Source organism: Trachemys scripta, chromosome 4, assembly GCF_013100865.1.
Source record: "Trachemys scripta elegans isolate TJP31775 chromosome 4, CAS_Tse_1.0, whole genome shotgun sequence".
In the NCBI taxonomy this organism is placed as follows: Eukaryota; Metazoa; Chordata; order Testudines; family Emydidae; genus Trachemys; species Trachemys scripta.
This window is the reverse complement of record NC_048301.1, coordinates 63,914,220-63,940,721: the sequence shown is the minus strand read 5'-3', so window position 1 is coordinate 63,940,721 and position 26,502 is coordinate 63,914,220. Positions and strand designations below refer to the sequence as shown.

General features: G+C 41.4%; 1 protein-coding gene and 1 pseudogene across 10 annotated transcripts in view; both read right to left on the bottom strand.

Moving 5' to 3' along the window:
- The window catches only part of NUMB (NUMB endocytic adaptor protein), a 120,161-nt gene extending 94,760 nt beyond the window's left edge, over window positions 1-25,401 (bottom strand). For 8 of the 10 annotated variants that reach the window (XM_034769229.1, XM_034769230.1, XM_034769227.1 and 5 more), the window contains exons 1-2: window positions 25,328-25,399; window positions 15,068-15,169 (exon numbers count right to left, since the gene is read on the bottom strand). The gene's annotated coding sequence lies outside the window, so the exon portion shown is untranslated. Of the gene's footprint in view, window positions 1-15,067; window positions 15,170-25,327 lie in introns of all 10 variants that reach the window. The other 2 variants (XM_034769228.1, XM_034769231.1) reach the window with 2 other exon arrangements.
- Window positions 12,864-14,682, bottom strand: LOC117876141 (annotated as a pseudogene).
- Window positions 25,402-26,502: the final 1,101 nt, after the last annotated feature.

Sequence of the window (26,502 nt, the reverse complement as noted above, 5' to 3'; positions counted from 1 at the left end):
ACTCTGCTCCTGGGCTTCAGTCCCTCGCTGCTCCCAGCTTCAGACCGGAGGGAAGAGGGGGATCACCAGGGCTTCCGCCCCACAGGGAAAGGGGGGGCATCATGGCTCGGGGCAGTGTGTTTCAATTGTGGGGCCCTGCAGCCTCCCTGAAAGGGCTCATTGACCCCTAGTGGAGAACTGATGAGTTAAGCCATAACTGCAGCAGAGTTTGAGTTTCCGACATATCTTAACCCGATGATACAGTATTTCAGGAATTTTACATGGTTAATCATGCACACTTAAATGTATTGGCTTAAAAAGCTTCAGCTGACATGATGTGAACTAATCACAAGACTAAACTTGTATGCAGGTTTCACAATTAGTCACGACTGAAGTAATTTCTCCCATTTGCGATCCAAAAACAGATCTTAAAAGCATCAGGGTAGATTTCATGACTTCTGTATCTATTAACCATGATCTGCAAAGCTTTACTGAAATAAGAGATCTTATATGTTAACATTTGTTCAAGCCACCCAAATAACTTGTCTTTTTTTTTTTTTAACTCCTTGAAGTTTGCTTTTTGTGTACACCTTTTTACGCTCACAAAATAGAAATATCAAAGACCCCCACAAACACATTAATCAGAGCAGTAGTCAGAGTTCCTAGAAGTCTGAGATTTTTCCTCCTACTACATTCTGGGTATGACTTCATTTCAGAAGCAACTCAGATGACTGGCACCCAGGTCTGAGCACCCAGATCAGCATAGCCCAGGTCTGAACAGCCATACCTAAATTCTGCATCCTGAACTGACAGGACTTCTGGGCTCCCATCCCATAGTTCTTTGTGTCACAGTAACCCGAGCCACTCTGATTCTTTCCCAGTGAATTGTGGGAGAACTTGCCTGTCCTTCTGGGCACATAGGGGAACTGTGGAAAGGCATCGGAGGACTATCAGCAGTCAAGTGATTTAACCTACATCCTTGCTGAAAATTCAGTGGGCAAGTTACCAACCCAAGTGAAAGGAGCACCCAACCTTTAACTAATGCCCCACAATGAGCCAGATAGCTCAGATTGAAAGCACCACTAAACTCAGGTGAGAGGGTTTTGTGCATGGACAGGAGAGAGGTTAGGAGAAACACTCGAATAAGAGCCTGAGTTAACTCTGTTGACAAACACTTAAATATTGCTACTTCTCAGTACAGGTTAAGTAAGCAGTGACAGTCCCTCAGGTTTCTCGAGGAGTTTGGGGTTCAGAATCACTGTTTAAATTAAGAATAATAAAGACAAGGATTTTCACAGTGGGTTTTCATGGGTGATGAGTCAAGCTGAAAACATTAATAAATTTAAAAAGCTTTGCAGGTTACCTTTAATGAGTATAAGACATTGTCAGGACTACTGAAAAACTGAACAAGATATAGGAACCCCCCCCAAAACTATGAAGGATAAACAACTAAAATATGATTGATTACACACACCAGAAGTCTATAAATAGGCAAAGAAGCAAATGCAATTAACACTTAAACATCTTGAAGTTTTAAAAAACTATGATTCAACCTGATAACTGTTTGCTTCATACAACATCAGAGCAGAAATATTTCAGAGTACAGATTGAAATTAAATGCTTCCTTCACACCTAACACACATGATGCACACTCTGTAGAGTGTGCAATTATGATGTATCATACTTCTGCTTCAAGTGCTAAAATTGATTAGCACCTCAAGAAAGACATTGCCAACTGCTCCACTAATAGAGAAGTTAAGCCTTGGAAGTTTCAAAGCTAATTAAAACCAAGTAAGCTCATTTTTGCCTTATATATCCATGCCAGAGCTGTTTAAAACAATTGCTATGCATTTCAGAAACTCTGCTCTCTGACAGGTCTTATTGCCAAGTAACAACCATGATAGTCTACATCACATTTGCTACTAAGATAAGAGTCATTTGATAATGATGCTCATGCGCTACAAAAAAAGGGCTATTACATCGAGGTGTTTACCTGTTGCTAAAGGCCAAGAGATGATAACTTGGGAGAATCTTACAAGATTTGCTGCAGTCATTTGTTATGCTTACAAAACGGTTATTTTTCCATCTTTTGTCTAATGAATTAGAGGTCTCAGAGTTAAGCATTAGTTTGATTAGCTGTGGCATTTCCAACAACAGCTTCAAGACAGAAAGGAATGGAGAAGGACTCCAACAGCTGACTATGTAGATGGGCCTAATACTAGAAGAAGAATTAGAGTTTATTATCTCTAATAGTCAAATGGATGCAGCAATCTGAACCATTTTATGAACTGACTGCAACACAACAAAGTGTGTTATACCCATATATCCTTGGGCACATTTGAGAGTTTCAATTGCTGGCTGCTAGCCTTTTCTAAGCAGAGCTCTGACTCAGCTGCTGTATCCATAACTGATTTCAAGTCAGTAGTATTACAATAGCACCTTGAGGCTCTGGTTGAGATCAGCACCCATTGTGCTAAATACTGTACAAACACAAAAGAAGAGGCAGTCTCTGCCTTTAATAACTTACTTCTGTCTTTCTTATGTCTGAGTAGAACAAAGAGACAATGGAAGAAAGGATTATCCCCATTTTGCAGATTGAAGTGACTTCCTCCTAGGGCTTGTCTACACTTGAAACATTACAGCGGCACAACTGTAGCTGTGCCATTGTAGCACTTCAGCGTAGGTACTGCCTACACAGACGGGAAGCATTCTTCCATCAGTATAGGAAATCCATCTTCCTCAGAGGCAATGAGTAGGTCAATAGAATAATTCTTGTTTGAGATCTAGTTTTGATGCACTCCAAATAATTGTGCAGAGTAAATATTTAGATACAAGAAACTTCAAACACAAAAACATGACATTTCAGTGATCATGCCAGGCAGGGTGAATAGGTCAGGCAGTTATTTTAAAGCAAGGCTTATCAAATTTATTCATGTTATGGCCAACATCTCATATGCAAACCCATGGACCACTTCTATTCGGTCTCATGTGTGTCAAGTCCAGCAACTGATTACATGGCAAAATGGTATTAAGGAAGAATTTATTAATTTTTAGCTGTCAGTGCAAATGTAGGAGAACGAGGAAAAGCCATCTGTGACACCCTGGCACCCCAATATTCACCCCTGTCATGTAATTAGGATATGTCTTATGCAAAGTATGCCTTGTGAAGTGTCATTCTAAAAGTCTTGACCTGCTAGATAGTAATATCTCGTTAGATTGTATGTACTATCGTCGTATGTGAAGTTATGAAGTTTGGCTATGTATGTGCTACTGAAACATGTTGTGAGGTTGAAAACACCCACAAGCAGCCTTTTAGGTACAACAGTGAAAAGGCCAAACAATGTTAATCGCTTATTGAGGAAATGCACACAAGCACAAGGATTACTCCACGAACTGTGTACAACAGAAACCTCTCAGAAATAGCACTACACAATGGGAACTGCTTGACCCAGGTCACAGCAAGTAGAAAGATATAAAAGAGGGAAAATGACATCACAGGGGGACCTCACTCTCCCTACAAAAACACACCTGGAAACACCTGAGGAATACACTGGGGCAATTGATGGTCCCCAGGCTAAAGAGCTTTCTAGCTTGTGTATGAAAACCTGGGAAACCCAAGCTGAAAAGCCAAGGCAGCTTATGCCTTAAGAATCTGCCAGCCTGTTTAACACTCAGGGTGAGAATTTGCTAATTCATATCCTACCTATCTAGTATGTTAAGATCAGTTTGTGGTTTTGTTTATTTACTAAGGAATCTGCTTTGATCACTTACAATCACTTTAAATCTATCCTTTTGTAGTTAAACTTATTTTATGTTTTAATCCAAACCAGTGTGCATTTGATTAAGGTGTCTGGGGAAAATCTCAGCCTGGTTACTACAAGTGTGCATGGTCTTCTTTGTATTGAGGGAGAGGCAGACCGGGTGTTAAACCCATATACTGGCCAGATTTGACCACGGCAGGATGGTACTGTTCTGAGATCCTGGGCTGGTGGTTAGATAGCCTGCATGTGACTGCAGCTGGGTGTGTCCCTACCTGTGTGAATGCTGGTGAAAGTGAAAGCTTGGAGGGCTTTGCAACTTGTCACATCAGCACAGTGTGAGAGGGAGCCCAGGCTGGTGGTTCAGAGGGCTCAGTGGTACCCCACTTTCAGGTGGCACCCTGGGGGAACCTGTCACACCATCATCAGAAAGTGGAGCACCACTTTAAAGTTCGAGAACATCTGTTTTAAATTAGGGGTATGTATAAAAAGTGATTACAAGTTTATATTAATATTTATAGTGCAACACAAACTGTAACAGCTGGGTGGAGTTTTAGCCGAGTATAGTTTCAGTGAACCATGTCCAATATAGGTCCAGTACACGTGATATTAAATTCATCCTGTACTTGCTCTCAGCCATATGGTTCATCCCAAAGTAATAGAAAGAAAATATCCTTTTGCTGTATACCAGTGATTTTCAAACTTTTTTTCTGGCGACCCAGTTGAAAAAAATGGTTGATGTCCGCCACCCAATGGAGCTGGGGATGAGGGATTCATGGTGTGGGAGGGGGATCTGGGCTGGGGTAGGGGGTGCAGGAGGGGGTCAGAGCTCTGGGCTGGGGGGTGCAGGCTCTGGGGTGGGGCCAGGGATGAGGGCCTTGGGGTGCATGAAGGGGTTCCAGGTTTGGGGGGCTCAAGGCTGAGGCAGGGGGTTGGGGCATGGGGTTACCTCAGGCGGCTCCCAGTCAATGGCACAGAGGGGGGTGTTAAGGCAGGCTTCCTGCCTGTCCTGGCACCACGGACCACGCTGCACCCCAGAAGCGGCAAGCAGCAGGTCTGACTCCTAGGCAGAGGTGCACAAGCAGCTCTAAGCGGCTCTCACCTGCAGGCACCACGCCCCACCCCCAAAAGCTCGGAGCCCTGTGCTTTCGGGACGGGGGCAGCACACAGAGCTCTGTAGCCCTCCCTGCCTAGGAGCCAGACATGCTGCTGGCCACTTCCGGGGTGCAGCGTGGTGTGTCAGAACAGGTAGGGACTACCCTGACTTAGCCAAGCAGCACCACCAACGGGACTTAACGGCCTGGTTGGCGGTGCTGACCAGAACCACCATGACCCAGTGCCTTAACATTCCGCAACCCAGTACTGGGTCGCGACCCGCAGTTTGAAAACCACTGCCGTATAACATCATCAAAAAAGAATTCTGAATCATTTGCAAACTACTCAAAACCCACCAACCACTAGGTCTACCTTCCTGCCTCCAGCTTCCACCCCAGACACACCACACAATCCATAGTCTACAGCCAAGCACTGAGGTACAACCGCATCTGCTCCAACCCCTCAGACGGATACCAACACCTACAAGATCTTCACCAAGCATTCTCAAAACTATGATATCTGCACAATGAAATAAGGAAACAAATCAACAGAGCCAGATGTGTACCCAGAAGCCTCCTGCTACAAGACAAGCCCAAGAAAGAAACCAACAGAACTCCACTGGCCATCACCTACCGTCCTCAGCTTAAACCTCTCCAACGCATCACCAGTGATCTACAACCCATCCTGGACAATGATCCCTCGCTTTTACAGACCTTGGGAGGCAGGCCAGTCCTCACCCACAGACAACCTGCCAACCTTAAGCATATTCTCACCAGCAATCACACACCACACCATAACAACTCTAACTCAGGAACCAATCCATGCAACAAACCTCGATGCCAACTCTGCCCAAATATCTACACTAGTAACACCATCACAGGACCAGCTACCAGATCAGCTACATCATCACCGGTTCATTCATCTGCACCTCCACCAATGTTATATATGCCATCATGTGCCAGCAATGTCCCTCTGCTATGTACATTGGACAAACTGGACAGTCACCACGTAAAAGGATAAATGGACACAAGTCAGATATCAGGAATGTCAATATACAAAAATCTGTAGGAGAACACTTCAACCTCCCTGGCCACACAATAGCAGATGTAACGGTAGCCATCTTACAGCAAAAAAACTTCAGGACCTGACTCCAAAGAGAAACTGCTGAGCTTCAGTTCATTTGCAAATTTGACACCATTAGATCAGGATTAAACAAAGATTGTGAATGGCTAGCCAACTACAAAAGCAGTTTCTCCTCCCTTGGTGTTCACACCTCAACTGCTAGCAGAGGACCTCACCCTCCCTGATTGAACTAACCTCGTTATCTCCAGACTGATTCTTGCCTGCATATTTATACCTGCCTCTGGAAATTCCCATTACATGCATCTGATGAAGTGGGTATTCACCCACAAAAGCTTATGCTCCAATACATCTGTTAGTCTTAAAGGTGCCACAGGACTCTGTTGCTTTTTACAGATCCAGACTAACACCGCTACCCCTCTGACACTTGAGAATCAAAGATTTCTAAAGGTTATCTGCAAAAAATAAACCAGGTTTGTGGGGTTTTGCTTCTGCAGTAATAAAAAGGTTGTCCCCCCCCTTTTAAACAAATCAGGCATAACCAGTATTTTCTTCTTGTTTAAGAACATACTGGTTGACTCAAAAATAAGCAATAAGAAGTGTTGCTAATTGAAGGGTCAGGATTGTTGAATCCTTAATGTTTACCACAAACTTAATTTAAAAAGTTTTGAACAGTCCAGAGAAAAATACATTCGCCTCACAATAAATTCTGGTTTTACTTCTTTGGTAGCTGTGTTGCCATAATCTTTCTAGTTTCTTCCAGAATGTTCTAGGATAGGTAAGATACAAATTTCTAATACTGGAAATGTAGAAAGTTTGAAGTGGAAAAACTTTCCAAACCTCCTCTATGTACAATAAAGCAAAAAAAGGCAAAAGCCCAGTTTTGTTTATTATTTGCAGAATGCCTTTAAACAGTGTGGAGGTAGGAGAAGGCAAACAATGTCTGCTGTAGGTTTTTCACCACCAACCCACTAGTGGCAGAAGCTCAAGTGCACCCTTCTTCACCAGAACCTCCTGACTTCTATGCAATGGCTCTTGGAAAAAATAGATCCCAAGCAAAGAGTCACTAAGCTGAAGTGAAGACTAGAAGCTCAGTCACATTATTCAAGACTTTGGAAGTGGCAAAATTGAGTTTATAATGGAGTGAGTGCTGGCCTACACTGGTAACTTACATTGGCATAGCTACTTCTCTCAGGATTTGAAAAATCCACATCCCTGACAGATGTAACTATGGCAACCTAACACCCAGCATAGGCAGTGTTAGGCCAATGGAAGAATTCTTCCATCAACCTGCAGGAACTTTAGTAAGGGTCCCGAGACTCTACCCCTCCTGTCAGTATAGGTAGGGTCTACACTTAAACCACTACAGCTGTGCTGCAGTAGCAGTTTAAATATAGACATACCCTGAGACTCAACTGTAATCAAGGAGGACTCTCAAGATAAAGGGTGAGCAGTTCTACTGAGTTGAAAAAGAAAAGAGCTTCAAGAGTTTAGAAAATATGGAGAATTAAACCCTTGTAAAAAGGAGTTATGGACATTTGTTTACTAGAGGGTGCGGAAGCAAAACCCATTGCTTTTACAGATGAACAGATAGTTGCATTTTAGACCTAGAAATGGATGATTAGCCAATCCCTTACAAAAGGATGCTTCTAAGCTCATCATTATAAAGGGAACTCAACAACCATGACTCAGTTTTAATTTGATCAGATCTCAGGCTATATCTACACTTAAACCACTATAGCAGTACAGCTGCACTGCTGTAGCACTTCAATGTAGCTACTCACTACAGTGACAAGGGATTCTCCCATCGGCATAGGTAATTTACCTCCCCGAGAGGCAGCACCTAAGTTGACGGAAGAATTCTGTTGATCTAGTGCTGTCTACACCAGCGGTTAGTCAGTTTAACTACCTCACTCAGGTGTGTGGATTTTTCAACCTAAGCAATGTAGCTGAGTCAATATAACTTTTTAATGTAGACCCCACCTCAGATATTCAAGACCGACCCTTCCCTTACCATTGTCTTTTAGACTACAAGATCCTTGGGTTGGGGGGGGTCATGCTTTTTATGCTCGAAAAAGAACTAGAACACGGGAGGCACTGCTGAAAACAAGAATGATTAGTTCACTATAAGCAAGAATATTCCCTCTGCCCCACCCCCAATAGATATTAGCCCTCGTGCCCAAGAACACAGGCAAAGCTTCTGCTATTCACAGAAAATTTAAAGAGGCTAGCATAGGTGATGAAACACTGCTGTATCTGAAACTTCAGATGGAAGATTAAGAAAGGTTCTTTATTTTGAAAGTCTTTGGCAAATAAATGTCACAGGGAGTCAGTCAACTGCCAACAAAATGTTAGTTTTGTTCTACCATAAGGAATAAGTATGAGACACAGAAGTAGGTTAAACAGCTGTTTCCTCTTAAGTAATTTTGTGATATTACACCTCATAGCATGTACTCTACTTTGTTGCACTGTAGTTGAGGAGGAACTTAGGGCCAATACATTTAGCATTTCAGAACACGTACCATACTAGAGAGACTGTTTCCAGGTCTCTAGCCAGCTTTCTTCCCTACAGCTGGAAGAGACCTTCATTTTTCATGAGGGAACAATAAGGGTCACATTAGTCTTTTTTTTTTTTTTTTTTTTTTTTTTTTAAGTAACTTGTTAACTGTAACTAAGGCTGAAAGTCTTTCATGGAGGTCACAGAAATCACGGATTCCGTGACTTTCCGGGACCTCTGTGATTTCTGCAGCGGCCAGTGCAGCTGACCCCAGGGCTGCCGGAGTAGTTGAGGTGGCCCCAGGGACAGCTGCAGCTCCAATGGTCCCATGCAGCTATTCCTGGGTGCTGCCCCAGAGCAGCAGTGGCCCCCCGGCCCACCACCCCTCACCCAGAGCAGCAGCTGCGGTGACGGCAGAACCTGGGCCGCCCCCACCCTCCCGGCAATGGTGGAACCCCAGGCTACCCCCCACCCCTGAGAAGTGGATTAACTACATTGATTGAAGGGTTCTTTTGGTCAAAGTAGGAAATAGCTATTCTATAGCATTAGAATAGCATAGCTGCAGCCCTATAGCTGTGCCTTTGTAACGTAGACATACCCCTCAGCACTTCAGCATAGACATGGTCTACGCCAATGGAAAGGGTTTTCCTGTCAGCATAGGTAATTCATCTCCCTGAGAAGCAGTAGCTAAGGCAATAGAAGAATTTTTCCATGAACCTAGCACTGTATACATCAGGGGTTAGGTCAGGATAGCTACCTCTCTCAGGGGGTTAGATTTTTCACACCCCCAAGACACACAGCTATGCCAATATAAATTCCCAGTGTAAACCAACCCTTAGTTCACTGCAAGATGGGGTGTAACTCTACCCCCACACTAGCCTGCCGCACTCTAAGGGGTGGTCTGAACCGGGAACTTACAAAAATTCACACCCCTGAGAGATGTAGCTATGTTGACCTAATCCCCAATGTAGACAGTGCTAGACAGACAAAATAATTCTTCTGTTGACCAAGCTATCACCATTCAGGGAAGTGGATTACCTACACTGACAGGAGAATGCCTCCCATTGGTATGTGTCCGGTAATATCTACACTGAAGTGCTGCCTAAGGGTATGTCTACATTACAAAGGCACAATTATGGCGCTGCAGCTGTGCTACTGTTGCAGTTTAAATGTAGACATACCCTAAGTGTCCACATGGACCAGGCTGCTGCACACAAAGTTCTGTACTGCACTTTAATCAGGAGTAGATCAAAGTGCTCTAGTGACCTTTTAGTGGGCATCAGTAGGTCCATGTTGACACTTAGTGTGTGGCAGGTTAGTGGGGGATACAGTTACAGCCCAGCTCACTGCAAATTAAATGTTTGTGTAGACAAGCCCTTAAGCTCATGTGCTACCATGACATGATCTTTCTAGACAAAAATGAAAACCCACATGCCTGAGATTGGGCTCCTATATCCAAGGGTGTTTCTTAAAAAAAAGGATTGTCATGCAAAGTTTATGTGTACTGCAGGTGCTCAGGATGGGAACCAACAGCACAGATCCCAACCCACCAGAATATCTATAGGAGCCAAGGAAAGCGTTCAACCCTCCCCTCTAAGGGTATGCATACACTACAACAGTACAGTTATGGCACTGCAGCTGTTGTATAGATGCTTCTTACGTCCACAGAAGAGGTTTTCTGTTGATGTAGGAAATCCCCCTCTCCAAGAGGCAGTAGCTCAGTCAACAGAAGAATTCTTCTGTCGACCTAGCTGCATGTACAGCATGGGTTAGGTTGACCCAAATACGTAGCACAGGGCACATTTTTCACAGCTCTGGATAATGTAGCTAGGTCCAGGGTGGATAAAAATCAATGCTTTTTTTGATAAAATGCTTTTTGAGGGAAAAACCTATCTAAAGATAGTTTTAATTAAGATATATTATAGCTCAAAGATATCTCATCGTGGAATATCGATGATAAATTCTAATTCTATAATTTGAGACAATATATTCATGTAATGTTTAAGAAAAGTTTTATAAATGAATTCCAATAGTTCATGATTAGGGACCCAATCTTATGGGGTTCCAGGGGCTTCTGTATAGAAAGATTTACCTAAATAATCTATCTACGCATTGGGACTCAGTGCTCAGTCTAGAAGATATCAGAGATGCTTAGGTTTGCAGTTCTCAAACTGGACTTGTGTCTCCAGACATAACATCCTTGTTAACAGCAACAATGTTTTTAAATAAATAATATATAGGAGGCAAGAAATAACGGACCTCAACCCTATTGTCCCTCTGTAAATTTGTGTACACAGAGTCAATCCCTGACCTCTCTCTAAAAGGGCAACGTTTCAAAAAGTTCAGTGAATAGAAGATTGTTGGGGACGGAATAGATCTGGACAAGGAGAATTCTGGAGATAAATGTGAGAAGGGAGGGAAGGCAGAAGAAACAAAAGTGAAACTGTGTGAGCAGCATATTCCAGAAGTCTTGAGGTCTTTCTGAATGTAGCCTTCATTGATTTGAGATCTACTATACTATTCTCTCACTAAAAGGGAAAAAGAGACCCAGTTTGGGAATATTTTAATGAAGTTCCTCTACCTTTGGGTAAGACAGGAATGAGTGCAAAATGCTGTTTTATTGCTGATGCTGTTGAAATTTGGAAGGAACTGAGTGAGATCTTAAAAAGAAAAATATGCAATCAGAGTTAAATTACAAGCATTAAAAACACGAATGGGACAAGCACTATCTCCAGCTCATTTTCTTGCAAATATTCTCAATACTTAGTACCAGGGTCAAACCTTAACTGCTGAAGAAGAGGAGTTGGCTATGACATGGACATCCAGCAATCATCCCTCCATAATGCCAACTATAATAAACTTCATATATGTTTGCTGATGATGTTTTAAAGAAAGTCACACCAGTGAACTGGTGGAAGTCACTTAAGCACTTGGATTCAGAGACTGTTGAAGTGACAATCTCACTTTTAACAGCAGTAGCTTCTTCTGCCAGTGTAGAAAGAATATTTTCTTCCTTTGGACTAATTCATTCCACGAGAAATCAGTTGGGACCCGAAAAAGCAGGAAAACTTGTTTCTCTTTTTCAGATTATGAACAAACAGGAAAATTAAGGTGAAGACGACTGAGTTAGCTGCAGAAGCCAATATTTTAAGTTTCTCATGTTGACCTGGCTGACACAGTCGATTTAATTTTTATTTTGTTTTTTTAATATTTCATTTAACTATTTTAGTTAAAACAATTTTAACAAACTGGATTTTAAAAAACTTCAATGTTTAACTAAATTCCAAAATTAATATGCTTGTTTTGTTATATTATATGTTTGCTGTTGAAGAAAAAAATCCAGAATACATAACGTTTTTGTTTTAGTTAAATAAAACAATTTAAATGTCTGTCTGGTGATGTTCTCCTCCTAATACAGCATGGCAAGAAAATCCTCCAAATATTAATGATTAATCTATTGAATTGGAGATATTTATGAAGTCATTGGGAGGTGAACTATCTTCTTCAATTACCGTTGATAAATGAAATAACCAAACATTCATTCATTTTCTGATATAGCTGTAAAGCTAATCTGAAAAGTTTTCAAAATAAATCACTGTTTAAAAATGTATAGTGTGTACCTTCTAAAAATGAAACCTACATCTATCTCTAAGTTGTGAAGAATATGTATTAAGATTATAACAACGAACAAGAATGCACTTTTATGTAGAAATCCATGATTAAATCGAGTCTTCCTGACTAGTGATTTAACCTGGCTAGGTTGATCTAATTTTTAGGTGTACATCAAGCCTTATATCCCCACAGAAGCCAGAGAAAGGAGCAAGATCAGACAGGTGTCCAACCAATTAGGGGGAAAATAAAGCCAGGGTACAGCAGAGCCTTGACTTCTCCTGACCCCTCCACTCAGCTGGCAAAGCAGTGTTAACAACATAGTCTGGTAGTACCCTTCTCCAGATCTGGACAGCAGCCAGACTCAGTAAGAGTACTGAAACAATAGCAAGTCTTCACTCCCAGCTTTGTTTACAAGGAATTAAGAACTGGCAGAAGGTACTTCGGGGAATGGCAAGAGAAAATTACTCTTGGGTACAAGGAGCATCTATGGGATTTCAAGGGGCATGGCGGAAGATTATCTTTATTCCCTGGGTCCCCATAAGGGGGCTTTGGGAAGAGAGAATTATTCATACAAAGCTGTCCTGCTAACAAAGGAAATCTAGCAAGTGTCACACTCATAGGGAGCATGTGGGGGGGGGGGGGGAGGGAATATGCTCCAAAACAACACCTATTTCTAGTGTTCAAACCCATGCATGTCCCATTAGGCATCCTTGATATTACAAATAGAAAAAAAATTCTCACCAAAGGACACTTCAACACCCACATTTTTAGTTTTATCATTTTCAAAAGTGAAGTTGAGATTTGTGTAGTATCTGTGATTTGACTTCCCTGTGCATCCCATGCTAAAACATGGTAGCTCTTTGTCCTCTAATGCAGGAGTTGTAAGTACCAGAAAACAGGTACAAGAAAAGAAAAGCAACTTTAGCTAGGGGCTTGTGGGTGTCCTCAAACAGGTACACATTACTCCATTCAGCCTGGTGTTACAGTAGAGGAGCTCTGAAGTATGTTTTCATTCTTGCATCATTGTGCATTTGGCAGCATGAGGTATCTGAGATTGCTTAAATCCAAAAAGTCAAAGGAAGCTAATCTGTCTTGCAAGGCAGCTTGTTTGCAGCCAAAAAACCTGAACCAGAATTGCTGAATGGGTTGGTCACAAAGGGGTACTGAAGGAAAGAGTTTCTCTCACTGAAACTATTTTCAAGATCCTCTGAGAGGATAGTCAGGTATTCGGTTAGAGCTAAGATGACCTTTCGCTACACATTCTCATCCTGACAGCTGAGAAACTGACCAAGCTTGTAAAAAAAATGAAAAGTCCTGTTCCTCTCATAGATACGGGACAATGTCAGCAATTGTCATTCTGAATGTATTAATTATTTCAATACTGTCAAATATCATTTGCTGAGGTTTCTGAAGCTCCAGACTCAAGGAAGCAAGTTTTGGTAGAAACTGTTTCAAAAGGAGCACACAACCATGTACTTCTGGATCTTGCAGCTTTTGGGACAGTTCCAGTGAAACTGTGTTCAAAAACCTCAACGAGCTCTTCCTGGAGCTCAAACAGCCTCTGTACACGGTCATTAAAATTAAGGCAGCAGATTGGAATAATGCAGCAGCACCTTGCATCTTGCAGCCAGTTTTGTATCTCCCTTTACTGACACTGCTGGCTTTGACACCATTGATGCACTTTTTCACTACGGATTCAACCTCATTAGTACTTTTCATTGAAGCCTTGCTGGCAAAGTACTTCTTGGTGAGCAAAACAGTATAACAAAAAAACATTTGAGCTTTCTTGGAAGCAGTTCGGCCCCCTACTCATGTACCTTGCAAAACCACTGCCCCAGCAGCTCTCAAGCTGCACAGATTGTCAAAGTGAATGGGGGCACTCCTCCATTCTCGCCTGAAAAATGCGTTTGCCAGTTGGCCTGTCACTGAGATTCAATTGACATAAAACACCATCAGAAAAACAATGGCAATCATAGTGAAAAAAGAGAGCGCCTACAATTATCTTGGGATTCCTCGTGACATCAAGGCCCTCATCCAAGCACAGGCTGTAGACAGGGCTCTCAGACTTTTTCAGCTGTTTCCTTTTGTAGAAGATTCACCAGATCTCTTGTGCTCCCTCCGTAATGTGTTATTGCTCAGTGGTATCTCTCTACAAGCATATTTTCTGGTTGTATGGCCAGGACAATTTTCTTCACAAATTCTTCGTTGCTGAATGGTTTCCTTGCTTTCCCCAAAAGTAGTGCAACTTTAAAAGTAGCCATTTGTATATGAGCCACTTTATTCAAAAATCTGAGCCATCATTGTCTTTCAAACTGTTTTTGCATCATTTAACAGCTTGTGCCTCTAAAACTCACCGTAGTAAATTTGTGCAACTTCCCCTGTATGAATGCTATAAGGACATTGCATTGTGTAAATTTTAATTTGATTAATTTCTTACAAACAGTGCACACTGTAACTTACTCGGAAACTGAATCGGATGGCTTCAGAACCACAAAACTGCAGTTTCCACTGGTCCTGAAATGTTTGTTTTTCTTCTTTCCATGTTCTGCTTTCTTAGCAGCAGGCGGCTCCCTCTGGGACAGTCTCTGTATCACATTCAGGGTCATTTTCTGGTACTGATATTTTGGAAAAAGCTTTCTGATAGCCATTCATGTTTTTAACTCTCTCTCACCTAATACCACAAACAAATCTCTACCTACGCAAACATCATGCAGTGATCTTGCCAACAATGATGTTGGCCAGCTGTGCCGGCCGGAGCAGCCCCAGCTGTGCCGGCCGGAGCAGCCCCAGCTGTGCCGGCCGGCCTTTAATCGATTAACTGTTTAACAAAATGTTTTGTAATTGTTTAAACGGTTAACTTTTAAATAACATTTACATCCCTAGCAGTAACCAGGATTCTATATTCCTTTCCACAGAGCTAAGATAATAATAACCAGGTCAAATGGGGTAGGTCTAGAACTCATGAAATACTCAACACATTTAATGAGGCTAAGCAAAGGTGGAAGTAGAGCTACATCTAATAAGTTAGAGACCAAGAGTTTCCTACCTCTTCCGTGGACTTGAGTGGCCCAGACAGGTTTGTAATCTGCAGGAAGCGCAAAGCACAGGCACAAGTTTCTGAGATTGTCTCACCTGATGGTTCTAATTCCTGTGAGTAGGAGACACAAACAGACCCAAATAGCTCTCTGCAATTTAGAAACTCCCTCCCTTTCCCCCACCTCTTGGTTTATCTTCCTTCCCTCATATGTAAAGTAACATTCTCATCTCTTTCACAGACACAGAAATTATACTTTTGTAATTCAAGCCCTAGCAAGGCCAACCAGGAGACAAAAAATGGTCTTATGGTTAAGGCAAACACTAAAGAGATCAAGGTTCAGTCCCTGGTTCTGTTGAAGACTGCGTAACCTTGGCCATGTCTCTTAATCTCTGTGCACACATCTTAACCATCTGTAAAACTGAGAATACTTTTAGTTCACACGGATTTTGGGTGGTTAGATTGATAAGTATTTGTGAGGCATTCAGATATTATAGTGATGGGATCACACAGACACACTGAGAGTCTAGGAAAGTAGGTAGGACTGAGTTCTACAGCACCAACACAGTTCTGATAGATCAGCATTTTCATGCATCATTTACATGGAACAGACTCAGTTTGATTTATCTGAACCAAACACAAAAATATTGCTTTCTTTGAAATCATATTTATTGCATTGTCTCCTACTTTTAAAAAACATGGCATTTTAAACAAACTAAAGGCAGCTATAAACTATGCTACATTTTTCAGCATGGGCGAAGTACACTAGTGTAGATAAGCCATTAGTGTCTTGTCTGTCTGGATCCTGATTACTTGAAAACCTTTTCTCTTGCATGTAAGTGTCATATCCACAGAAGCAAGATTCAGTTATCCACAGAGTAGTGGAATACAAGCAGTATTTTAATATAATTAATGTGTTTTAAATTAATTTTCTGACAGTGTGCTGTCATGTGAGGACACTGTCATGAAGTTCAATCATGTCCATGTCAATAACTTTATCTAAAAATAGTTTTCAAAAAGCAAGTGTCATTTCTGAGAATCAGACTTTGCATTTTTAAGTTAAAAATATTTCTGTAGCATTATGCATTTATACAGTAAATAGACACATTCCCTACTTGAGAGAGTTTACAGTGTAAATATTTAAAAAGAAAAAAGAAAAAACACCATTTCACCTAAAATAAATTTCTACCAAACTAATCTTATCACCTTTTACTTTGCATAGATATTTTTCCTTGGACTGCCTTGGGTAATTTTGAGTCTTGGTACTGAAAGAAATTCTAGTGACCTTTCATTACCTGGACACCATAACCCACAGACAATCTCTGGAGTTTTCTTTACTACAGCTGGATCCATGGTGAAGTGTTAACGCTGCTCAAATGCAAAGAGCAAAACTAAAGAATTCTCATGATGCACTATTTGCCTATGATCTCAACATGTATATCTGCAAGATATGCCTTACATTTTAGGTGGGTTTACACTGGTACCTCAGTTTAACTAGGAATAGTCTGAACTTCCCATTAACCCATTCAATATAGACTATTTACACCAGCAGTTCTCAAACTGGGGGTCGGGACCTCTCAGGGAGTCGCAAGGTTATTACATGGGGGGGGGGGTCGCAAGCTATCAGCTTCCACCCCAAACCCCGCTTTGCCTCCAGCATTTATAATGGTGTTAAATAGAGAAAAAAAGTGTTTTTAATTTATGGGGAAGGGGGTCGCACTCGGAGGCTTGCTCTGTGAAAAGGATCACCAGTACAAAAGCTTGAGAACCACTGATTTACACATTGCCATGGGGCCTAAAGGCCCAAAGTCAGATCAGGGCCTGGCCTCATACATACTCAATTCTAGCAATATATTTAATCTAGAGCTGCTATGCTGTACTCAGTTATTCCAGTTTTCCTTTATAATATTACCTGTATTTACCAATTACATATTGTAGGTTCCAGTTTCAACAAAAACCAAAGTGTATACAGACGGAGAGTACTTGATCTGATCAAGTATGAAAGTGCTGAAGAAAATTAGGCCAGTTAGAGATGACTGTTCAGGATGTTTACCTGAATGCAACAATTTTTAATTATTATGATCATAGTTCCATTAAGATAAACCCATAAGCATACAGAAATAAAAATCAGAATGTTAAGGCCTGGGACAGTCTTGGAATACATATGATTGGCCACCTGTTCAAATAGACTTTTCTAACTTATTTAGATAGCAAAACTAACTTTAACTGGCCCACTCTCTCATGGTACCAGTACCTTCAAGTTAGGCACTACATTTCTCAACTTCTCTAGGAAAGTTCTTTTATGTATTAAAGTTAACTTTAATAAAAGTGATGACTTCTGGATGATTACAACACAAAAAATAACTAATTTATATCCATCTTTGTAGACAACTTTCCTAACAAAAAAATTTCCATATGAATGACAATGTAGGAAGTGGTTTGGATAGACAAATTACTCATAGAGGAATGGGAATAAATGCTGAAGAAACTCTGGTAAAAGATGATTTTATGCATATATAGTGGACATGACCAGAGTACTGATGTAGTTTGTAACAGATATTACAGACTGTGGGATATCACAACAAAGCATCCTTTGGTAATCTTCCTGGGGCTTCCTAGTGGAAGTGGGTACACCCAAGAAAAGATTTATTCAGTACTCAGATATTCACCTAAAAAAAGCATACCTGTCCATTTTTTAAATATTGATAGACACACCTGGTTTAGTAAATATAAGCAGAGTCCGTAGTTTCACTCAACTTAATAAAATTAACAGAAATGTGTCCTGGATAGCATGCTGTAATAACACACCACCATGTTAAGCAGAAATATTTGATTACGGTATATTACTGCACAATGTTTCTCTTTAAAAAAAATTGTCAACCAAAGCCTTTTACTTGGAAGTGATTTGCAACCTGTTAAAAGCTTCTAAATAAATATGTTGTTAAAAATATAAAAACCAGAGTTTAAGTGGATGAAGTAAGAGTGCTCTAATTACAGTTGGAGTTCACAGGACAAATCATTGTTTCTGAAGATGCCAATTTATGAAAAGGTATAATGACAGCATGTAAACAAACTAAAGCAACTACCTGTACAGTAGGAAAAAATAATTCTAACAAATAATTTAAACAAAAAAAAAAATCTAGTACTTAAACATTTGCTAGAACAAAAACAGCAAAAGGCAGTCACTGACTTACTTCAAATAGTGGTATTTATGATCCAAATATGTATATTCTGATCATATACTGAGGCTTAAACTCAAACACAGCTCATAAGTCATTAGACAACTAACTACAGAACCATATGGAATTCAAGTATGTGTTCATTTTTGGTCTCTAAACTCATCCCTGGGTGTGTCAGATGGTTACCTGCATAAAACACAGATGCAAGTTTCTGTACACATATTTTGAAACAAGAAATGTGAACAAAATTCTAACCTAAAATACTAGTCATACCCCCATACTATACAAACGAAGTAAATTATCTCTAAAGTACTTACCTCTACAACATACTTACTGATGTTTAGTAAAGTCATTTGTCACATCTTCTCACAAATTAAAAATAGATAAGAGAACAGAAAGTCTTGTAAAGCAGACTTACAAGTTAACCATAAAACATGTCAACTCAGCAAAAGGAAACCTACTCATCTACCCTCATATAATGATAACACACCAAAGATATTGCTCATCAAAGCGATTCAAAAGGATTTTAAATCAAAGTTAAGAAAAGTGAGCAAACCACAAACCCAACCTTCTCCCCTCCCAAAAAATACCTTACTTGAGAAATACTGAACCCTACAGCCACAAAACCACAGAAGTCAGTACAAGTCAACTACATACCAACCATGTTTGCATGAGGAAAAAGAATCAGTTGATTTAGTGATTTTCCACAGAACTTCGTTCAAGTTCTTTCTGAGGAACAAAAGTGAAGTCGGGAGGAGTGTAGCAAAAAGTCAACAGCAACCTGATCTGAGGAAGTTGTTTCTTACTTGGCAAGCCACATGCTTCACCTACATATTCTAATGATACTAAGCTCAAATATCAGAAAAGTCCAAAACAAAAGTTACAAAACTGTACAGCTAGACAACTACGAGGGACATAACTTCTTTTGAAGATCATGAGGAAAGAGTAATATCAAGAATTAAATCGGTACAGAAGTAAAACAGGAAAGTACCCTCGAGCTCATGTTTCTATTGCAGCTTTTAACAAAAACAGAACCAACTCACCAGTTGTGCAATAAGAGGCGATTTTGTATCATTCCTGTGTAGTGGGAAGAGAGGAATTTCATACGCCACAACACAAAATTTTACTTTTTAAATGGACGGGAAAATGCCTTTGCAGACAGGCTATCTTCCCTCTGATCTCAGGAAAACAACTCCTAAAGAAATTCACTTAGCATCTAGGTTAGCCAGAGCTACAAGTTGTCAGCTGTTCCTGGAAAGACTCAGGCCTGTCTACACTAAAGTTAGGTTGACCCTGCTATATCACTCAGGAGCACAAAAAATCCACACCCAAGTGATGTAATTAAACTGACCTAACCCGCTAGTGTAAATAGTGCTAGGTCAATGGAAGAATTCTTCCATTGACCTAGCTACAGCCTCTCAGGGAGATGGATTACCTGCGCCAGGAGGAGAACCCCCTCCATTGGCATAGGTAATGCGTACTCGGAAGCACTGCAGCTGTGCTTCTGTAGCTAGACGCTATGTCTAAGATTTCCAAAGGGGTCCACACCTGCATTCAAAAATTTTAGGGGTCCACAAACACAAAAAAGGTTAAAAACCACAGCTTTGTTTTCAAGTGTAAACAGGCAGTATCATTGATTAGGCACAGAGAATGAGAAAAGCTGGGTTCCAAACCCATCTCTGCTCTGGATTTGACATGTAGCCTTTAGAAGTCAAAACCTCTCAGGGTCTGTGTGGATATGGGGAAATGGAATTTTTAAAAGAGTTATCTACCTAGCATGGAACCAAGGCTAACTTGATAAACAGTCTTAAAGGTGTTAAATTGTTTAATTTTTTTTTTTTAAAGCATCATTTCTCTCCGCCCACCCCCTTCCTACTCTTAGTTTGTTTTGACTAGGAAAAGTGGTTGAGTTGAGGTCATAATTAGCTGATGTGCTAGAAATTGCTTCTGGCCCAGTCCATCAATATAGAATTTCTGCCTGATGATGTCGTTTGTGGTTTCTAGATCTGCAGCTGGCACAGAAGCCCAAGATAATTGGATATTATACAAAAACAGCTCTGTTTAATAGATTCTCTTGGCATACAGACCAATACAGATTAGTGAACAGAGAAGGGCTGTGTTTAGGACCCAACACACCAAAAATCCCCACTTTAATTCTTCATGGGAAGCATACCTTTTCTTGAACAATTCTGAGCTGTTTTATATCTTTTTGCAGATAAACTTTTAGGCTAAGATTTTAAATCACTTGGGCTACGTCTTCACTACCCGCCTGAATCGGCGGGTAGAAATCGATCTCTCGGGGATCGAATTATCGCAGCTCGTCGGGACGTGACAATCGATCCCCGAATCGATGCTTGTACTCCATCAGCGCAGGTAGGAGTAAGCGCAGTCGACAGGGGAGCTGCAGAGGTCAATTTGCCTCCGTCCTCACAGCGGGGTAAGTTGGCTCGGATACATCGAATTCAGCTACGCTATTTGCGTAGCTGAATTTACGTATCTTAAATCGACCCTCCCACCCCCCTGTAGGACGTAGCCTTAGATTTCACCTGGTAATCTGAAGACTGGTGAATTTGACCTTGAAGTTGGATCCAAAACAGTTTTCCAGAAATGCCCTAGATTTAATACTCTAGAACAGTGACTCTCAACTTTTCCATACTACTGTACCCCTTTCAAGAGGCTGATTTGTCTTGCATACCCCAAGTTTCACCTCACTCAAAAACTACTTGCTTACAAAATCAGACATAAAAATACAAAAGTGCCACAGCACGCTATTACTGAAAAATTGCTTACTTTCTCATTTTTACCATATAATTATAAAATAAAACAATTGGAATATAAATATTGTACTTCCATTTCAGAGTATAGTACTGTATACAGAGCAGCATAAACAGGTCACTGTCTGTATGAAATTGAGTTGATGTACCCCCTGGAAGACCTCTGCGTAACCCCAGGGGTATGCATACCCCTGATTGAGAACCACTGCTCTAGAATAACTAAGGTTTGTTTCCTCTCTAGAGTCCAGGGAAGACTACTGCTTGGCTCCATACCTTCAACAAGAAAGAGGATTTAGACTGCGGCATTTGCAACCCAAATCAGTTGTTGGTGTACAGAGCATTTGTCCTCCACTACAGAAACTGCTTCCTCAGACATTTTTTAATCACAATGCTCCAAAACAATGGGCCTGAGGGAGTGGACATAAGTCACTGCCCAGAATCAGCTGTATGCAGACAAGGTAACTCCAAGACATCAGAACTCTCCAGTGTGTTACATATTAAGGATAAAGGCTGACTAGCACATGAATACAAAAAATAAAGATGTAAAGCTTTTCCCAGATTATTGACAGCTGACTCAAGTTTTCATGGACTTAAAGGTCTGCTAAACAGGGAGTACATCAGAGAGTATGCTGTGAAAGTCCTGTAAAGTTACAAGCTTCTCCAGATTCCATGAAATGCCAGATGACCCCTAGAAACCTCAAAAGTGTTAGTAACTTATCAGAACAAACTCTGAATCAATTCAAGTAAACAGGGCTGTGTCTCATGCTGAAAATCAAAGCAAAAGTCAGAAGTTAAAATTGGAAGAACAGTCTTTTCTAATTAACATCTGCTGTCTCTGCTGCAAAAGTTTCAGCCCTAAAGTGGTCCCCAATGCACTGTGGAATTAGTTTTATCAAACATATTGGTCTTGTCTTTACCAAACATTAAGATCCTAGCAGACAAAGCAGTTATAGTTTCAATGTTAGAATGTCAAGGTAAACCCTAGAATTTACCTACACAAACTAACACAAATACCTTTTTTCCCCCTAGCATGGACATGGCTGTTACCTGCCTGGGCCAAAGGTTGTGCCCAAAGACAATTTACTACATTTAAAGGGATAGTACAAAATACTTTACTTGAGTCCTTTTTCAACTGATTGGATTTTCACAGAAGACTGAAAATGAACTTCAGACGTTCTGCAAACCTATTTTTTCAAAAAGGCAGAAGACTATATTAAGGCTTTGTCTACATTAGGAAAGTACTGGTTTTCCAGTACCTCATCAGTGCGGGAAATGGAATGAGAACAACTGTATGCAAGATTCAAGAGATCTTACCATCACAGTGTTGCCAATTCTTGTAGTTTTATCACAAGGCTCAGAACATTGAGTGTTTTTAAGGCCCTAGCTCCACAATGCAAGTGATTATACAAGAATTTCAGCTTTTGTTAAAAAGAATTCTAGCCCTCATAGCTGTAGAGAAGAGCCTGAAAACATAACTTGAGTGAATCCCAAAGGCTCAGAAACCAGAAGGCATATCAACATTTACCATTTCAGTCTTAAGATTTGGGAGGAGGGAGGGCAGATGTGATTTTTGAATGCCTGGGGTTGGCAACTGCTACCATAGTACCATGAAAATCTTTGAGACACAGTGGCAAAAAGCTATGCTGTTTACCCCATTACTAGAAAACAGGACAACACACTTTCTAATTTAGATGCACCTTCATTTTCCACATTTAACTTGAAAAGAGATGGGAAAGAAAAATAGTATAAAGGTCAAGCTAATATGCTAAAAAGCATAGACATTGCAGCCCAGGCTAGCAACCAGAGTACAAGAGCACCCAACCCCCTGGGTCTGTAATCAGGTGGCTAGCTAGCTTCTGCAGGCAACATCCACAGAGCTATTTTTAGAGCACTAGCTCAAGCAGAGCAAGCTCATGGATTATCTCTGCCACCATGTCCACACTGAGCTACAGTGCTAAAAATAGCAAACAGAGCTAGCGAAAGTCTTTCTACCCAGGCTAGGAGGCATGCTCCCAGCCACAGTATAGACAAATGTTAACAATGAGGGTTAGGTCAACCTAACTGCATCACACAGGGTGTGAAATTATCCACAATCCTGAGCAATGTGGCTAGGTCGACTTAAGTGTTAGGCATAGACCAGGCCTAAGAGTTCAGAAAATAAAACTCAATGTGAAAAATGTACTTTGTGCAGGAACTGCCAATATGAACAGGATTAAGTGCTTGATGCTAATTGCATTTCTTACTTAAATACCTGAAAAAGCATTCTTTGTTATGTGATCTTTGAGTTTTATTACAGCATTGTTCTGCAAATCAGAGGTTTCACTGATGCCTAAAGCCACTATTTTATTCAGTTATAGATTAATGAAGTTCATTGTAGGAGGAGATAAGCAAAACTGTTTAAGGATAATCAGCAAGGATGATTGATCTCACACTCCTAATTCAACTTATGTTTAAATTTTGTTCACATGATTTGATATCATTCAAATGCTTTTTTGAGAGTTTCCATAAAGAATGGCCAATTAATGAAGGAATGGATAACCTATATTGAGTGGGAAAAGTAATAAAGTGCTGTTTTTCTCTGGTAAGTCGGTTAACCCATTTAAGTTTACATTTTATGCTACAAGCAATACCCAGAACAATATTGAAGCTGGACTGTATGAACATGTCTCCCATTATAAGTGTGTCTGTGCTGATGAGAACATGGGTAAAGGCAGGAAGACCACAAAACATTTAAGCAACCATTTGTTATAACCAGATTGTTAACTAATGACCGATTTGCTACACAGGATTCCTGAATTAGAAACACTGAAATTAACCTTGGAAAACACGACAACGCACACATTAAACAGAAGAAATATAACCAGAAGCTCCCTTACAGTTTCATAAAACATTAATGAGCGGGTTACATAAATCTTGAGGATTAGCAGAGTTTTAGATGACAGCTGCTGCAAGACATGTTAACTGTAGCTAGGGAGACATATCCTTTCATTCTTCAAGACTGTTTATTTTCATTAATACCACGATAAAATAAATTAATTCCTTGAAACAGAAGCTGCATTTAACCCTTGACTTAAAGTTTCCAGTAGCTAACTGGTTAATAATCAAAGAAGTTACATCAGGAAATGGTGTTCATTTCAATATAGAGCACTTAAAGAAATCACAAATATTACGCACTTTGTACCTCAATTTCTGCTGCATTTTGCATGAAAAATAAAAATACCCTGTACTTGCTTCTGCACTATCTTGCAGCCTATTTATTACTTGCAAGCAAACAGGTGGCAGAAAAGAGTTAATGGTGAAGTCAACAACAATGCTCTCCCTTACAGGGGGAGTCACACATTTTGAAATCTAGTCAGTTTTACATCATCTCTCACACCAATATTTTTGTATCGCTCTCACCAGAAGTGTTTAAAAGATTTTAAATCTCAGATTTATCAAAGCATATTCCAACCTCACTTCTTACAACCACAGTAAGAGGAAAGGGGAGAGAGAGAGTAAAAAAACAAAACAAAAAAAACCAACGTATTCCTCTAAATTCAAGTACAACCAAGTTACTTGCCTTTTCTCTCCCCCCTACCCTAGACCTCCAGAGTCCCAAGTCCTAAAACTCAGAATCCAAAAACATTTCACACAAACACCACACACACTGAGTGCAGCCAGGGCATAAGTACAAACCCTAAGAGGCGCCCCCTGGGTAAATCTTGCTGGAGAGCCCCGTTCACAAAGCCTAGAGATGGGCAGAACTCAGGCCTAAAAGAAAGCCAAGTACCAGGCAACCTTAGACGAGTGAATCAGGAAGTTAAAACACTCCCAACTGGGTAACTCTTCTAAATAAGCTGATGGGTTTGGTGCCTGGGGATCGGCGACCGCGGCTGCCCGCCCACCCCGCTCCACTTCCTCCCTATCTCCAGGGGTCTCAACGCCCCTCTTCTTCCCCAGGACTCTCGTTCCCTCCCTCTTCGACCCCCCCTTCCCTCAGGCTCATCCCCACCCCACCCCGAGGATCAGGCGCTTCGCCCCCTGCGCTGGAGCGCAACCCTATGCGCCCCCCCGTTTCTCAAGCCAACCCCGCCGCTCTCCCTCGGGAGCTCGAGCCCTCACCTCCCCCCAGCTACTCTGGCCAACCCGCCTCGGAGTCCGGCCCTTAGCGCCCGCCTGGACCTCGGGGCACCCCTACCCCTACCCCTATCCCCTGCCCCTTCCCGGGGCTCAGGGCCTCCCTCAGCCCCCCCCCCCCTTCTCACCTCCCGGCTTTGGAGTCCGCTCCCCACCCCGAGCCCACCGGCCCCTCCCAGTTTCTCAGGCCCTGCCGCTCTCACCTGCCGCCCGGAGCCTCCTCCCTTCCGCGCCGCCTCGATCGCCGGTCGCCACCAAGCAGCGCGGCCGCCCCCTCCCGCCCCTAACAACCAGTCCCGCCCCATTGCCCTGCGCGCCCATCCTCACATCCCATTGGCCCTCCGCGCCGCACATCCTGACTGTGATTGGGTAAAACATATGCCTGTCAAGGTCTCGACCCCACCCCACCCTCAGTATTTTATTCCCCCTACCTTATTTCGCCTTCCTGATTGGCTCAAAATGTTGAGGCTGAGAGTTGGGATAGGATGGTAGGGATGACAGCTGTTGCGATGCGCCCGCCTTCCTCCTTTTCTCCCTCCTCTGCTGTAGAGGTGCATGTACTTACCCCTATGCTGAGTTTGGTTGCACAGCAAGGAAGGACAGGGCGGGAGGAAGAGAGATAAGAAAGTACCTGGACAGAATTAACTATCCGCTTGCTGGAGATAATTCGCTCAAGCAATTCCTCTGTCCCCATAGAGCTATGAATGCTTATGGAGGTTTTAAATATATTAATGTGCTCCTGGATTTAATCCCCAACCCGTTTTAATTGTGTTATTCGGCGGGGGGGGGGGCTGTCGAGCTCTAGATGGGTTTCAAATTCACTAGGCAAGGTGAAACTATTAAAATATTACAGGTTTCAAATATATGAACTCAAATAACAGCCCATTTCACCCAAAACAATTTGCAATGTGTCTCTAAATTTTCACTCTGAAAGGGGACACTTGTCCACCAAAAGGGGGCTTCAGATCTGGAATTTTAATTCTCACTGCTTTTGATACCAAACTAGTTATTTTGTCAAAACCAAATTGTGTAATAAAATAAAATTTTTGAGATGCAAGAGTTCTAAAATGAAACTGATCACCTACATATTACATTTCACAGAAAATGTTGCCAATTTCTTACATTTCTACTTGTAGCCATATTTTTCTCAAAGTAGGAGTCACCATGCCTGACTCACCGTTAGGGTGACCAGATGTCCCGATTTTATAGAGACAGTCCCGATTTTTGTGTCTTTTTCTTATATAGGGTCCTATTACCCCCCACCCCCTGTCCCGATTTTTCAAACTTGCTATCTGGTCACCCTACTCACCGTGCACTAGATAGCAGCCACCTTCATCCTGCTGAGAAAGGGAGGTTTGTATTGTGCTTTAGGCACAGT